This window comes from Panthera pardus, unplaced genomic scaffold (assembly GCF_024362965.1).
Source record: "Panthera pardus isolate Hobbes unplaced genomic scaffold, ASM2436296v1 HiC_scaffold_22, whole genome shotgun sequence".
NCBI lineage: Eukaryota > Metazoa > Chordata > Mammalia > Carnivora > Felidae > Panthera > Panthera pardus.
Genome location: NW_026526788.1, coordinates 32,756,094 through 32,772,941, shown reverse-complemented (window position 1 = coordinate 32,772,941; position 16,848 = coordinate 32,756,094). Strand labels below are relative to the sequence as shown.

Sequence of the window (16,848 nt, the reverse complement as noted above, 5' to 3'; positions counted from 1 at the left end):
GTGGTATCATAATCAAAATATTTTTATTCTATTTCCCTAGCAGTAGTGATGATCCTTTTCCATCCCCACTTCTGACAGCAACATCTTTGATGAAAAACAAGTTACTGGCTTAGGGCTAAACTCTCCAACAGTGTTACTTTGCAAAGAAAACAGCCGAAAAACCCAGAGTAGAAGTAGTGGTGAGGTTTCTAAATTCAAAGAAGTTCAAGGTCAGGAAATAGGGAAATTTTACTAGAAGCCTAAACCTAAATACAGTTCAAAAGGAACAATTCCCAAGTCACTGTGGTCCAGTTTTCTTTTCACTGACTCTTTTTTCTTAGTCAACACGTAAACGGACTCTTTTTAACTGAATTGTGTGTGTACACTCCTTGTGTGTGTGCTGGGGAGGGACGGAACAGGAGGGGACCAGAGATAAAAGCCTGAGAATTTCCGGGAGCCCTTTCACTTTCCCGCCTCAATACTGAGGGGGGCGGGGCCCGAGGCCGGACCGGGGCGGGTTGCTTCCCTGGCCCCGCCCCAACCCTAGTTCTCCGTGCCCCTCCCACATGCGTTTCGCCATGATCCCAACAGGCCCAGCGGCTAGGAGGGTCACGTGAGGGTGGGCGGTGGAGGAGGAGGTTTTCCTCCGCTGGTTTTTCGTCTCTATGGTTGTCAGAGGTGGGCGGCTTTGATCCAAAGGCATTGGCAGCTCCAGTGTGGACAGGTGAGTCCTGGACCCTTAAAGGTGTGAGGGACAGCCATTTAGGGAAGGCGAAAGGGAAGGCAGGGCGAAACAGCTGTAAAGGATCTGGCCGCCCGTGTGTTGGCTTTGGGATCCGGCGACTTCTCGGGTCTGGCGGCATAGCTGTCTTCCCTGACGCGCTCAGTTCAGGGGCTTGAGAGGAGTCCTTAGTCGTGTCTGCTTGCCGTCCTCCGCTTTCCTTCATCTCACCTCATCCCTTTTCGCTGTCCCGGGAGAGCTCCCAGTGCAGAGTTCCCAACGGCGAGGTTCACTTGGGCGCCGATGTCCCTCTCTTTTCCGGCAACCTGGAGATACACAGGTAGACTTGACTAGTTTCGCTGGGATTTGTTGATGTGGATGGACGTGGGTGATGGAGTTTACACTTAGATGCCTTATGGGTAGAAATATTAATTATTGAATCGGAAAAAGAAGTAGAAAGTTCTCCTTCGGGAACCCGAAGGAGCAAAACATAGTGCAGCCTTCTTGGACTGTTCAGTTTTTATCTTTTACGATGCTTTCCGTTTTCATTCTCGCTTAAGTTTCCTTTTTACCATCCCGTCCTGGCCCACCGTACGATGTTTTGAGAATGAGCCGAGTGTTACTGACTCTGTGTGAATGTTGAGAGAAGAGTTTAAAACGGACTGTTCTTTAAGTTGCTGTCTCTGCTATCTTATGGTTACTTTTCCTTCCCTTTCAGATGCCTAAAAAGTGTTGTTAAGTATTTGTAAATGTAATGTAAGAAGAATTACTATTTTATGGCCAAGGGACTGGAATAAACTATTCCCCTTGTGGTACCTGGAAAGACTCACTTTCTTTGTTATTTTATAAATGTTTTTATCTCCAAATTTTGGGGTGGTTTGGCTATACCTTTGTTTATGTTAAAGTACCCCTTAGGTCCCGTGTGCAAGTAATCTAGCAGTAGAAGAAAGGAGTATGCTGACAAAGTGAACCAATTTGGGGTTGATAGATGTAGAATTAAAGTTTAAAGTTAAACCATATGACTAATAAAACGTCAGCATCTTGAGACACAGATATCACCCTGGATGACCAACACGCTGTCTTTCTGGTGTTGGACAAGGTAATGAGTTTGTTGAACATCATCTTGTCTTAAAAACTTTTTAAAACTTTTCACTTGTTTGTGAGAAGATGGTGTTGGCCTCCAGCTACTCTTTATAGTCACCCTTGATAGGTGATTATCTCTTCCACTTAAGATCATCACTCTGGCCATCTAATTATGTCTGGCCATCTAATTATGTCATTGACACCCTCTAAGTGTCCTTACTGAAAATTGTGAAACACAGAGTAATACTAACAAAAAGTGAAGATTCAGGAGTTGGTTCTGTGCTTGGGGAGAAAGGGAAAGAGTGATAGAAGCTAATAAAAGCAAGAGAACAAAAGCACGTATCGCTACCTTCCTTTATAATTTATAGACCATATTCAGTAGACTTTTTATATTCCCATGGATGCATCCTTGAGACTGACTTTCCTATATTTAAGAATGAACAATGGTATGTAACTTTTCCCATGATGCATTATTACATGAAATAATTATAACTGAAAGATTTAACTGACCCTTCAGGTCTTATATTATTTAGAATTATAGGACTAAAGTAATTGATAAGGTTATTAAACCTAATTTGGACACTTTTAATCTTTAGTTTTACTTTTTGAGCAATTTTTGTAGTGGTGGCATCACGTGCTGAATGTTAACCAGTATTTTCCATATAGAGTTGTTTAGTATATTCGTCTTTTTGCTTTAAAGTTTATTTATTTATTTTGAGAGAGAGAGAGAGAGAGAGAGAGAGAGAAGTGGGAAAGAGGCAGAGAGAGGGAGAGACAGAATCCCAAGCAGGCTCCACACTGTCAGCGCAGGGCCAGACGGGGGCTGAACCACGAGATCATGACCTGAGCCAAAATCAAGAGTGTGGTGCTCAGGGTGCCTGGGTGGCTCAGTAGGTTAAGCATCTGATTTCGGCTCAGGTCACGATCTCCCAGTTTATGGGTTCAAGCCCCAGAGCCTGCTTCGAATTCTGTGTCTCCCTCTCTCTCTGCCCCTCCCCCGCTCGTTCTCTCTCTCTCTCTCTCTCTCTCTCTCTCTCAAAAATGAATAAACATTAAAAAAAAAAAAGAGTGGGATGCTCAACTGACTCAGGCACCCTTATATATTCCTTTCAAAAAGGGAATCAATTTTGTTTTTAAAGTTTTACTTGCACTTTTTATTTTTTCCCCACTCAAAACAAAAATAGCTTGGGTGTTTGCCAACTAAAAAAGTTGATTCTTTTAAAATAGATTTTCTAGGGGCGCCTGGGTGGCCCAGTCGGTTGAGCGTCCGACTTCGGTTCAGGTCGTGATCTCGCAGTCTGTGAGTTCGAGCCCCGAGTCGGGCTCTGTGCTGACAGCTCAGAGCCTGGAGCCTGTTTCAGATTCTGTGTCTCCCTCTCTCTGACCCTCCCCCGTTCATGCTCTGTCTCTCTCTGTCTCAAAAATAAATATTAAAAAAAATAAATAAAAAATAAAATAAAATAGATTTTCTATACACTTTGTAAATTATGAGAAAATTGTTAATGCTTTTAAGACATTAAATGTTGTTACATTTGGAAAAATGGAAATATGATGAAAATATAACATTGAAAGTCGGAATCCTAATTTATGTTTTCCCCTGCCACCCTGTAACCACTAGTTAGTTCCCTTTGCATATTTGTGAATCAGTGTGCAAAAGTAGAGTCTCAAGTAAAACTCCCTGGGAGAGGTGGTACTAATAGCTCCAGGCTTACATCCTACAACCTTAGAAACTCCAAAAGAGAGAGAACTTCCCTGTGTCTGTGATTCCAGCAAACTACTATATGAGAATTTCATTAACCGGACTTGGGTCATTGCCCATCCTGGCAGTAGTCTCTATGGTCAGAGTGATAGAATGCTTTGTGTGGTCAAGATTGGATCTTGTTCTCACCATGGAGTGGGGTAGGGGGATACCGTTTTAAACTACATGAATTAGGAACAGGCAACGTCAGGGTGCCTGCCTGGCTCAGAGGTAGAGTATCCTATCCCCCTCTTGATCTTGGGGTTGGGAGTTCAAGCTTCACATTGGGTGTAGAGTTTACCTAAAAAAAATAGACAACAGGTTTTCTTTAGGGAAATTGAGGTGTCATTTTTCTGGAGAGGGGAGAACGATTCCTGGACAGGCAAAAACAACAGATGTTCACTGAAATAATTTTATATGTATTTGTTTTTTTTTAATTAAGAGAATTTGCTTTCCTTTACCCAATATAAATTAATTGTATTTTGCAGTTTGAGTGTTAGTGTTTTTTTTTAATGTCTATTATTTTATTCATTTATAGAACTTGAAATTTAAACTCCTTGACTAGCATATATTTGTGCTGTTGTTATATGTTTAGCCCTGTACTCTGGAGTATTCAGCTTTTCTAACTTTAGGTATATTGTGTGTTTGTCAGTTTGTTAAAATCATTTATTGGTAATTTTTTTTTTTTTTTTTTTTACTGTAGGTGAACTTAACAAATTGTAGTTTTATAAATAGTAAATAAAGTTTTGAATATTTAAATGTATGTAGTCAGTATGGTTAAATGCTTGATTCTTTTAATTATTACACGTTTAAAAATCTGTTAGTATAGAGGGGCGCCTGGGTGGCTCAGTTGGTTGAGTGTCTGACTTCGGCTTAGGTCATGATCTCGCGGTCCGTGAGTTCAAGCCCCACATCAGGATCTGTGCTGACAGCTCAGATCCTGGAGCCTGCTTCAGATTCTGTGTCTCCCGCTCTCTGCCCCTCCCCCGCTCATGCTGTGTCTCTCTCTGTCAAAAATAAATAAATTAAAAAAAAATATATTTAAAAAAATGTGTTAGTATAGTAACCATTTCATTTTGAGCATTGTATGAAAAAGAAATTATAATTGTCACAAATTGCTGTCACTGGGCATTAACTTTAAGACTATAGTTAACATTAATGTCTGGTTTTGTATCTCTATGGATTATTCTAATGGTTCATTATATTTTAAGAGGAAATATAATTGAAGTTACATATTGTTTACTCCACTGTCTTGATTTTGTTTAAAGGAAATGTTAGCAGTTCAATTCAATGGACATTTGAGCTTTAGTTGCAAACGTTGGTGTCATGGGCTTTAGTTTAGACAGATTCATATTCTAAAATCCAACTCCATCACTTCTTGATGTTGAGCAAGTTACTTAATCTCTCTGAACTTGAGTTTATTCCATTATCAAAATAGAAATAATAACACTTGTCTCAAGGGGGGGGGTCTTATGAGGAGTAATTTAATGTATGCCAAGGGTCTGGGATGTAGTAGGTACTTATTAAATGTAATTGTTAATAATAATGAGAACAAGAAATAACGTCTAAAAAGATTTTACTACCCCAATTTCAAAATGTTTGGCTCCAGAGGGTATAAATGTATATATAGGTGTTATGGAATTAATTGTTTTGTGTCAGTTTGTCTTGATTTTAGCAGGTTTTTAAATTCTGTGTTACATAGATAGCAATAAACTAAAAGACTGTTTAAACTACATAATTATTAGAGGACTGCCCAAGTATTTGAAGATGGCCTAGTCCAAGTATGAAAACTGTTAGGATAGGGGAATGTATTGAGAGAATTTTACACAGACTCTGAGCTCAGCAAAGTTTAATATTAAGTAGGGCTTACATTCCTTGGCTATACAAGGCGACCTAGGTGTTGAGCACCTTGGATGTTGATATAAGAATTTATGGTGACTTTTGGTAATAGGCAGAAATAATAAAAATGGATTAGCTTTTATTTTTATTTATTTATTTATTTAATGTTTTATTTATATTTGGGAGAGACAGAGCGCTAGTGTGGAAGGGGCAGAGAGATGGAGACAGAATCTGAAGCAGGCTCCAGGCTCTGAGCTGTCAGCACAGAGCCCAACACGGGGCTCGAACTCAAGAGCCATGAAATTATGACCTGAGCTGAAGTTGGACACTTAACCGACTGAGCCACCCAAGAGCCCTGGATTAGTTTTTATTTTTAAGGATGAGTTCAGGGTGATGGTTACATGAAGTAATGCTTTGAGAACATGTTATATTGGACACCTGCAGGTGGAAGAGATAATAGTTTAGAATGTTACTTGAAAAACAAAAAAAGGCAGCTGTAGAATTGAACAACTGTGAAAAGTGACTGGCTCTAAATATAATTTTTATGTGGTATGGGAAATTAAATATTGCCACTTTGAGAGGAGAGGTGTTTTAGCCCTATTTATGAGCAAATAAATAGCTAGAAACGGATTAATCTTTTTTTCCCCGAACTGATAGAGTAATCAGTTTTAACATTTCCTAGGCTAACTAATTAACAATAAGTTCAAGGTGGTTTTTACTAACCATGAGAAAATTGAAAACTTAATGTAATCTTGGAGAAATATATTCATATAATTCATGTCAGGTATACAAATAATGTTTACATTTCTCTTCAAAGTGATTTCGTATTGGTCATTTAAATCTTAAAGTCCCTATCTTAATACCTTGCTTGTTCAGAGTTGGTGGTTACTTCGTGTCTATTTTTTTTTTCTTGAGAGTGTGCACATGTGCGCAAGCAAGCGCATGAGCAGGGGAGGGATGGAGAGAGACAGGAAGAGAGAGAATCTCAAGCAGGCTCAGCACTGTCAGCACAAGAGCCTGACACGGGGCTTGAACTCGTGAACCATGAGATCATGACCTGAGCCGAAATAGAGTCAGACACTTAGTGGACTGAGCCACCCGGGCATCCCTAGGCTGATTGATTCTTGATGCCAGAACCAAGTCTTACTCATCATAATATCCTGAATATGCAGCAGAGTATTTGTAGTCTATACAAGTTCAGAACATGTTTGGTGAAGAGTAAGATATTTCATCTGCCTAAAAATCAGAATAGAAATAAGATATAATTCAACAGATTAAGTCTGCACACTGTAACCTATATCAGTCTGATGCATTAAGAAAACTTACTTGGAGACCTCTAGAAAATTCCATCCACACTTTTTACCACACATCAATAAACATGTTTTATCTGTAATATATACCAAGGCAGTGGAGAGAGAGAGAGAGGAAAAACATTTCCATTCGTTAAGGAGCTCATAGTCTAGTGGTAGAGACAGCCAGATGAATTGATAATTACAACTTAGATTTATGCTAATTAAGATTCAAATTAAAAATTCAGTTTATCGCTTCAGTAGACACATTTCAGGTGCTCAGTAGCCACATGTGGCTTGTGCTTACTGTATTGAATAGTAGATGTAGAATATTTCTATCATCGCACCACATTCTGTTTGACAGAGCTGTTGTAGAACATTATACACTTGAACCTACATTCCCTAATTTCAGCTGATAGTTAATTTTCATTTCAATCATATTCCTTCCTTGTTCAAATAAAACTTGCTTTTAGATTTGAAAGTTGTATTTTTTAAAATTATCAAGTGAATTTTATAATACATTTGAAATAAAGTGATATTGTTCATTTTCTCATGTCTTTGATATGTGATAGCATTTAAATTAAGTAGTTTCAGAATTTGATTAAAAAATTTTTTTTAAAGTTTATTCATTTTTGAGAGAGAGAGAGAGAGAGAGAGAGAACACAAGTGGGGGTAGTGCAGAGACAGAGAGGGAGACACAGAATCCGAAGCAGGCTCCAGGCTCCGAGCTGTCAACACAGAGCCCGACAGGGCTGGAACTCACGAACCATGAGATCATGACCTGAACCGAAGTCAGACATTTAAATGACTGAGCCCCCCGGGTGCCCCTCAGAATTTGATTTTTAACTTCAGCATTGGTATCATCTTACTTTCTATCCTAATAATTTCTGAGATGGCAGTGTAGCATAATGGTTAAGAGCAATGGCTTTGAGATCAGAGAAATCTTCCTCTGCCATCTGTTGGCTGTGACTTTAAGCAAATTTTCTAAAAGCATTGAGCTGTGGTGTCCTCAGTAAAATAGGAGTAATAATACTTATTGCAAAGGTTATGGAAAATTAAATAAGGTAACAGATATTAGGCTTTTAGCATAGTACCCCTCACAGAGTATTGTTCATTAAATGCTGGCATTAAAGAGAATTTTGAACAACGAGTTGTTTAAAAGTTATTTAAAAGAAAACAATTTTTTGAGAAAGTTGGAGACATTGGAATAGAGGCTGGGTATTAGAACATACCAAGGAATTAATGTGAAATTTGTTAAGTGTAAGTGTGACATGATTATGTGGAAGGAAAGTCTATATTTTTGGAGACATATCAAAATATATAGCAGTGAAATGATAGACTGTCTTGAGAGTTGCATAAAAATGATTCACAAAGACATACGAATAAAAGGGATGGAAAAATTGGTCTTAATATCCATTTCTGGTGAAGAAGGATTAATAAGTACCATATTTACCTTCCTGCCTGAAATAGCTAAAAAGGCAGACCAAATATACAAAGCAGTGGTTTCCTAGATTTTGGACATGGTGCAGCAAAGGAAGGTGATCCTTGAGAGATGGGAAACAGATGGGGTGAGCTCTGTGACTGCTCTGGTGTGCTGCCTGGAGTTTCCCCCCTGTAGAGCAGGGAGGGGGAATCCCAACCAGAGCACAAGGGTCTCCTTGAATTGACACAGCCTGGGGAGGCCAAGGCGGCTGGAGTTTGCACGACAGAGTACTAGAGATGAGAAAGCTGAAAGGAGAGAAAACTTTGGACATCTGCAGAGGCTCCCCCTCAAGTACTGAGTGGAGAACTGATCAGTGCACACATGTGAGGAAACTACTGAAGCTAGGAAAAGAACCACCTGAAAAGAATAGAGAACAGTACTCGAAAGAGTTTTCGCAAAGGCAGAAATAGTGGGTTTTTTTCCTGTCAGCCAGAGTGGAAAATGTCTTACTAGGTCATATAGAGTACTCAGAAGGGCTTTGTTTTAGTAGTGGGATAAAATTAGGTGCTCCAGCCCAACCTAAAAAGCTTTAAAAAAAAAAAAAGCAAGACCTGAAAAGGTCAAACTGTTTCTAAGAGATTTAATTATAAGCTCAAGAACAGTTATAGGAATTCAAAAATATCTAGGACCCAACAAGGTAACATTCACAGTGTCTAGCATCCAATCAGAAATTGCTAGGCATGGGGTGCCTGGGTGATTCAGTCTGTTAAACACCAGACTCTTGATCTCAGCTCAGGTCTTGACCTCAGGGTTGTGAGTACAAGCCCTGCATTGGGTTCCACACTGGGTGTGGAGCCTACTTTAAAAAAAAAAAAAATTACTAGGCATGTAAAGGAGCAGGAAAATACGACCTATGATGACAAGAAAAAAAATAGTCAAAAGCAAAACTGGTGACAGGTGATAGAATTAGTAGAGAGGAGTATGAAAACAGTTTTTATAATTGTATTTCATATGCTTAAGAAACTAAAAGAAAGATTGATTATGTTAAATAGAAGCATGGAAGATAGGGAAAAGACCCAAATGGAACTTCCAGAGATAGAAACTATAATGTCTGAGATGAAAACTACACTTGTTGGCATTAATGACAGATTAGACATTGGAGAAGGAAATTTATACTGAAGCGCATGAAGTATACAAAATAATCTATGAAGAGCTCTTGCTATAAGTACTTAATTTGACTCTGGTCAAGTTTTTACATGTAACTTGAATTTATGGGAGATAAAGGGACTAGAGAAACATTGAAACCATGCTGTAAGGAAGCAACTAGATAAATCCAGAATTTGAGAAATGCTGCAATTTACTTGCCCTGTTCTCTTTGAAAATTAAGGTTGTGCTGTGATTACACAACATGGTGAATATACTTAATGTAACTGAATTGTATACTAAAAAGTGGAGAAAATGGTAAGTGTTATGTATATTTTACCATATTTTTAGAAAAGTACCATTTTAATCATTTTAGGTGTGCTGTTGGGAGGCATTAAGTATATCTCCGTTGTTCTGCATGCATCCCCACCATTCATTTCCAAAACATTTTCTTCTTCTTAAATGGAAAACTGTACCCATAAAATGGTAACTCTCCTTTTAGTTCTCTTGCCAGTCTCTGGCATCACCAATCTACTTTCCGGTTCAATGAATTTCACTACTGTAGGAACTTATAAGTGCAGTCTTATAGTATTTGTCTTTTTGTGACTGGCGTATTTCACTTATATAATGTCTTTAATGTTCATCCATGTCATAGGATGCATCAGAATTTCCTTCCTTTTTTAAAAAATTGTTTTTATTGTGGTAGAATACACATAAAATTGACCATCTCAACCATTTAAAAAAAATTTTTTTTTTTTAACGTTTATTTATTTTTGAGACAGAGAGAGACAGAGCATGAACGGGGGAGGGTCAGAGAGAGAGGGAGACACAGAATCTGAAACAGGCTCCAGGCTCTGAGCTGTCAGCACAGAGCCCGATGCGGGGCTTGAACTCATGGACCGCGAGATCATGACCTGAGCCGAAGTCGGACACTTAACCGACTGAGCCACCCAGGCGCCCATCTCTCAACCATTTTTAAGTGTACAGTTCAGTGGTATTAATCTAAGTACATTCAGATTCCTGTGAAACCATCACCAACATCCATCTCCAGAACTTGCAAATGTATATTAAATACATCTATTTTTTTTAACATTTATTTATTTTTGAGGGACAGAGAAAGACAGAGCATGAGCAGGGGACGGGGAGAGAGAGGGGGGGAGACACAGAGTCTGAAGCATCCTCCAGGCTCTAAGCTGTGTGTTAGCACAGAGCCTGACTCAGGGCTCCAACTCATGAACTGCAAGACCATGACCTGAGCTGAAGTCGGACGCTCAACTGACTGAGCCACCGAGGTGCCCTAATACGTCTATTAAATAATAACTCTATATTACCACCCCCCACCCCCAGCCCCATGTAACCATGATTCGACTTTCTGTCTCTAAGATTTTGACTACTCTAGGTACCTCATGTAAGTGGAATCATACAGTGTTTGTTGAGACTGATTTATTTCACTTAGTGTAATATTGGATAACATTCATCCATGTTGTATTGTGTGTCAGAATTTCCTGCCTTTTTATGGCTGAATAATATTCCATTGTATGTATAAACCATATTTTGTTTATCTGTTCATCTGTTGATGGACACTTGGGTTGCTTCCACTTTTTGGCTATTGTGAAGAATGCTGCTATGAGTATGGGTCTACAAATATGTCTCTGCTTTCAGTTCCTTTAGACATATTCCCCAAAGTGGCGTTGTTGGATCATATGATCATTCTCTGTTTAATTTTTTGAGGAACTGCCATAGTTTTCCATAGCACCTAGCTGTACCATTTTATGTTCCCATCAACAGTGTACAAAGATTCCAGTTTCTCCAGTACTTGTTTTTTCTGTTCATTTCTTTGATTAGACTAGCAAGGTTTATGACTAGTCTTACCAATTGTTTGCATTAAAAGGAAGATATTTAGGTGTAATGTACTTATTGATGTTTTATTGAAATTTATATTACATAGTATGGTACGGTTTTTTTATAAAGTATTTTTCTAATGTTTATTTTTGAGAGAGAGAGAGAGAGCAAGCAGGGAAGGGGCAGAGAGAGAGGGAGACACAGAATCTGAAGCAGTCTCTAGGCTTTGAGCTGTCAGCACAGAACCCCATGCGGGACTTGAACCCATGGGTCGTGAGATCACAAGCTGAAGTCAGACACTTAACCGACTGAGCCACCCAGGTGCCCCTACATAATACAGTTTTTATTTGAATTATCACAGCAGCATCCTGTTATCGTATTTATTCGTAATTTACTGTGTGTTGGACACTGTGCTCAGCTTTGTACAAGCATGTTCTTATTTAATCCTCTTCATAGTCATTTGCAGTGTTATTAACCCTGTTTTATGGCAGCACAAAGTTGCCAAGTCAGGAATCAAACACAAATCTGATTGGGGCACCTGGGTGGCCCAGTCCATTAAGTGTCCAACTCTTGGTTTCGGCTCAGGTCATGATCTTGCAATTTCGTGGGTTTGGGACTGTCAGTGTGGAGCCTGCTTTGGATTCTCCACCTCCCTCTCTTTTTCTCCACCACTTCCGCTCTCTCTGTCTCTCTCAAAACAGATAAATAAACTTAAAAAAAAAACAACAAACACAAATCTGACTGACTTCAATATGGCCAGAAAGAGGTCAAGTTTATAAATTCTGATATCTAGAATTAATGAATTAGCAGATTACCTTGACAGAACTCTCTGTTCCTCAGTTTATAAAAACAAAAGAAAACAAAACACAGTGCAAACTTATCTACCTGTTCAGTAAAGCTTTATTTTGTGATCTAATTTTGCTTTCATTAAATCCTGAAGTTGAAAACATCTTCAAGTAAGCAAGGGAAAAATCTCTTTAAATAGAAGTTTAAAGAGTACCTCTTTAAATAGAAGTTGAAGTAAAGGTAAAAAAAGGTAGGACAATATGCAGTGAAATATCTAATATTGCTGTCAGCCTAGCAGGTTCATTTCTAGAGAGAACATAAATATAGACAGATTGTTATAAAAGAATATTGATAAAGATGTCTGTTTCTGTGAAGACTAAAAAAAATTCCACTGAAATTGTTATTTATGTTGAAAGAGACTTCTTTGGCAGAAATATGTATTATTTTTACTAATTGGTCCATAGTACTGATCAGTTCTTTGCTGTTGAATGAGACTGAGTGGACCCACAGGTGCGTTCTGACATGAAATTATTATTCCATTTTAATCCTGGTGCCCCACTTTCCATATCCGAAAATTAAATACAGTACAAATGAGAGAGTATTCATTGGAGCACTTATAAAATAAAGAGTTTTCTGCAAACGCAAAGTGACATGCTTATTTTTTTTTTTTTTTCCAACGTTTTTTATTTATTTTTGGGACAGAGAGAGACAGAGCATGAACGGGGGAGGGGCAGAGAGAGAGGGAGACACAGAATCGGAAACAGGCTCCAGGCTCCGAGCCATCAGCCCAGAGCCTGACGCGGGGCTCGAACTCACGGACCGCGAGATCGTGACCTGGCTGAAGTCGGACGCTTAACCGACTGCGCCACCCAGGCGCCCCAATGACATGCTTATTAAATATTGATCCCTTTGTTCTGTCTTCACATATCATTTCTGTATCACAGTAGGATTTAGAGCTTTTAATTTAATAGGGAAGCCCATAAAGTACCTTCTCATTCTGTGGTGCATATAATGCACTATTGTTGATCAAAGTTTTGTATTTTCTTTATTTAAAAAATTTTTACTCTTCCTGTCACTGTCAGCTTTTTGTAGAGTTAGACTTAGCCAACTAGTACTTTTACCATACATTCCCATGTTAAAACTTTATGGACAAAGCAAACAGACTTAGCAATGAAAGAATTAGCTGATTAGCAAATTACAAATGAGGACTTGGTTTACATAGGCCATTTAAGGTTTATGCTGTTGTACAATTAAATTAACTCAATCTAATAGCTTTTTGAATGGTTGAGTGTCATTAAAAAACAATTTTATATTGCATATATTACAAATACATATAGCATGTATAAAATTACATGAAATATATATGTACCCTTTAAATTTTTTTAAATATGTATTTATTTTTGAGAGAGAGAGACAGAGTACAAGTGGGAGAGGGGCAGAGAGAGAGACACACGCACAGAATCCAAAACAGGCTCCAGGCTCTGAGCTGTGAGCACAGAGCCTGATGCGGGGCTCGAACTCACGAATCATGAGATCATGACCTGAGCCGAAGTTGGACGCCTCACTGACTGAACCACCCTGGCGCCCCTGTACACTTCAAAGAGTAATTAAGGACGTGAACTATGTAGATAACCATCACCCAAGCCAAATGAGAACACTTCTATCACCCCAGAAGTCCCCCATGTGCCTTTTCCTAATCACAGCCCTCTTCTCTTTAGGAGACAAATTACCACCCACAATTTTGGGGATAATCATGGTTACGTGTATCACTAAATACCTTATATAGATGAAATCTAATTATATATATTCTTTATGATTTGCTTTTGCACTCAACATTATATTCATGAGACTTACCATTGTTACTGGTAAAGCATTTTGGGGGAGATGTAAATTTTCCTAAAATTAATTTTGTGATTCTTTATCTTGTTTTTTTTTCTTTTTATTTATTTTTTAGTAATCTCTGTGCCCAACATGTGACTCTTGAGATCAAGATCATATGCACTTCCAACTGAACCAACCAGGCACCCTTCTCTCACTTTTAAAAAAATATGTTTTATGGGGCGCCTGGGTAGCTCAGTCGGTTGAGTGTCCGACTTTGGCTCAGGTCATGATCTCGCGGTCTGTGAGTTCGAGTCTGTGCTGATTGCTCAGAGCCTGGAGCCTGCTTCAGATTCTGTGTCTCCCTCTCTCTCTGCTCCTCCCCCACTCATGCTCTGTCTCTCTCTCTCTCTCTCTCTGTCAAAAATAAATAAACATTAAAAAAAATATGTTTTACATTGAAGTAAAAATGTATAAAAATTAAAGGTGTGCTTTAATGAATAATTATGAAGTGAATCCCTCCCTGTTTATTCATTATCCAGATTAGGAATTAGGACATTGCCAGCCCCTCAGACTCTTTCATTTCCACTGCCATGTTTTTGTTCTTATTACAGTTTTCTTCCTTCAGAGGCAACCCCTATTGTGACTTTCATCATTATCAATTTCTTGGTTTTCCTTTATTTTTATGTTAAGCAGTATGGTTTAATAGTGTCTTTTTGAATATTGTAAAAATGGAATACAACTGTGAGTTTTCTGTTGTGTCTTCTTTTTTCAACATTATGTTTGTAAGGTTTTATCCTTATTGTATATAGTGTAGTCCATTTGTATTGTTACCATATAGAGTTCTCTTATGTGCATGAACTATTATTTTTTATCCATGTAACTGTCAATAGACATTTGGGTGGTTAATAGTTTTTGATTACTACAATGTTGCTATGAACATTCCCTTACATATCTGTACATTTCTCTTTTTTTAATTTTTCCTTTCAAATTTTTTTGAAGTTTATTTATTTATTTTAGTAATCTCTACCCCCAACATGGGGCTTGAACTCATGATCCCCTAGTCAAGAGTCTTATGCTCTTCCAACTGAGCCAGCCAGGCGCCCCCTCAATTTTTTTTTTTTTTTCCTTTTTAAGGAACTAGTGGTATAGTTTGGCTGTTAGTCTTTTGTTGATTATATGAATAGTTAACTGTTTTGTCCCTCTCTGGACTTAACTTTGTAGTGTTTTTTTGATGTCTTTTGTAATGTTTCTTATGGTGTCTTTTCTGATGCCTTGTATGGTTTTTTTTTTTTATGATTGCTTTTGATAGACTTTTATAGTCTTTTATATTTAATTTTTTTGGTATTGTTTAAAAAATTTTTTCCTACTCTGATGTCATAAAGATGTTCTCTTATTTCATCAGCTAGAGACTTTATGTATTTCCTTTTATACTGAAGTGTTTAATCCACTTACAACTGATATTTGTGTATTGTGAATCCATTTATTTCTTTCCTTATGCATATTCAGTGTTCCAGCCTCATTTATTGGGAAGTCTTCCTTTTCCTACAGATTTGGTATCCCACCTTTGTCATACAGGATGTATCTATTTATGTGGATATGTCTTAGGGCTTGAAGTTTTTCTTCTGTTGTTCTATTTGTTCCTCTGTGGCAATATCACATTGTCTTAGGTATTAAGATTTTGTAATGAGTTTTAATTAATGTTAGAGCAGGATCTCCTGCTTGTGTCCCGCCCCCACCCCCACCTTCCCCCAAGCATATCTTAGCGTTTCTTGGTCCTTTGTACTTCTCTGTTCATTTTAGGGTTTGTCAAGGCCCACTAAAATCCCATTAGGATTTTCATTGGGTTGCATTGATACCGTAGTTTAGTTTGGGGAGAATCTTCATCTTTACAAAGTTTTGTTTTTCAGTGTATTAACATAGTGTTACATTTATTTAGGTCTTATTTATTTATTTATTTATTTATTTATTTCAAGATCTCCTTTAACGAGGTCTTTCAATGAAGTGTTATAAGATTCTCTATCATTTTTTGAACATCTTTTATTAGACTTATTCCTAGGTCCTTTATATTTTTGCTTTTTCTTCTTCTGTTTTTATTTTATTTTTAATTGTTGAGATGGACACTTAATTTGTTCTTTCTTTCCTAATAAATATATTTAAAGCTAAGTATTTTCTTTTAAATAGTGTGTCCCACAAGTATTTTATAAAGGCAACTATACTGAGACTTTTTGAAATAGCTTCAATAGACATAGTCATGAATTTACCACAATAATCAAAATATAGAGCAGTTCCTTCCACTCCTAGAAACTGCCTTAGGCCCCTCTGTCGCCACCTTCTTCCCCCACTCCCAACTCTGGCAACTATTGATCTGTTTCCTGTTAACAAGGGTTTTGCCTTTTTTACAATGTCATACAAGTCATACAGTATATAACTTGGCTTTTTAAAACAAATTTATTTCTTAAATTTTTATTTATTTATTTTGAGAGAGAGAGAGAGAGTGTGCACATGCACACACAAATGGGGGAGGGGCGGAGAGAGAAGGAAAGAGAGAATCCCAAGCAAGCTCTGCACTGTCAGCACAGAGCCCCATGTGGGGCTCAAACTCATGAACTGTGAGATAATGACCTGAGCCAAAATCAAGAGCCAGATGCTTAACTGACTAGGCCACCTAGGTACTCCTTAAAACTGGCTCAGAGCCTGGAGCCTGCTTTGCAGTCTGTGTCTCCCTTTCTCTCTGCCCTCCCCTACTCATGTTCTGTCTCTCTCTCTCAAAAATAAATAAACATTAAAAAAATTAAAAAAAAAAAGAGTTCATTCCTTTTTAATTGTGGTTATATTCTATTGTATAGTTATGCCACAGTTTGTGTGTCTGTTCAACTGCTGAGAGATACTTGAGTTGTTTCTAGATTTTGGCAACTAAAATAAATATAAACATTCACATACAGGTTTTATGTGAGCCCAGGTTTTCATTTCTCTAGAGTAAATACCCAGGAGTGGATTATTGGGTCATATGGTAAATAGATGTTAAGCTTTATGAGAAAATGTCAAACTGTTTGCCAGAATGGAGGTACCATTTTGTAGTCCCACCAACAATGTATGAAAGTTCACTTATTTTGCATTCTTGCTGCACTTATATTGTCAGTAATTTTTCTTTTAGCCAAATAGGTGTATAATGGTATCGTTATGG

General features: G+C 37.9%; 1 protein-coding gene across 4 annotated transcripts in view; it reads left to right on the top strand.

Annotated features, from left to right (window-relative positions):
• The first annotated feature begins 570 nt into the window (after positions 1-570).
• MICU1 (mitochondrial calcium uptake 1) overlaps positions 571-16,848 on the top strand; it is a 247,095-nt gene continuing 230,817 nt past the window's right edge. For 3 of the 4 annotated variants that reach the window (XM_019444492.2, XM_019444491.2, XM_053888569.1), the window contains exon 1: positions 571-703. The gene's annotated coding sequence lies outside the window, so the exon portion shown is untranslated. The remainder of the gene's footprint in view (positions 704-16,848) is intronic. The other variant, XM_053888568.1, reaches the window with a different exon arrangement.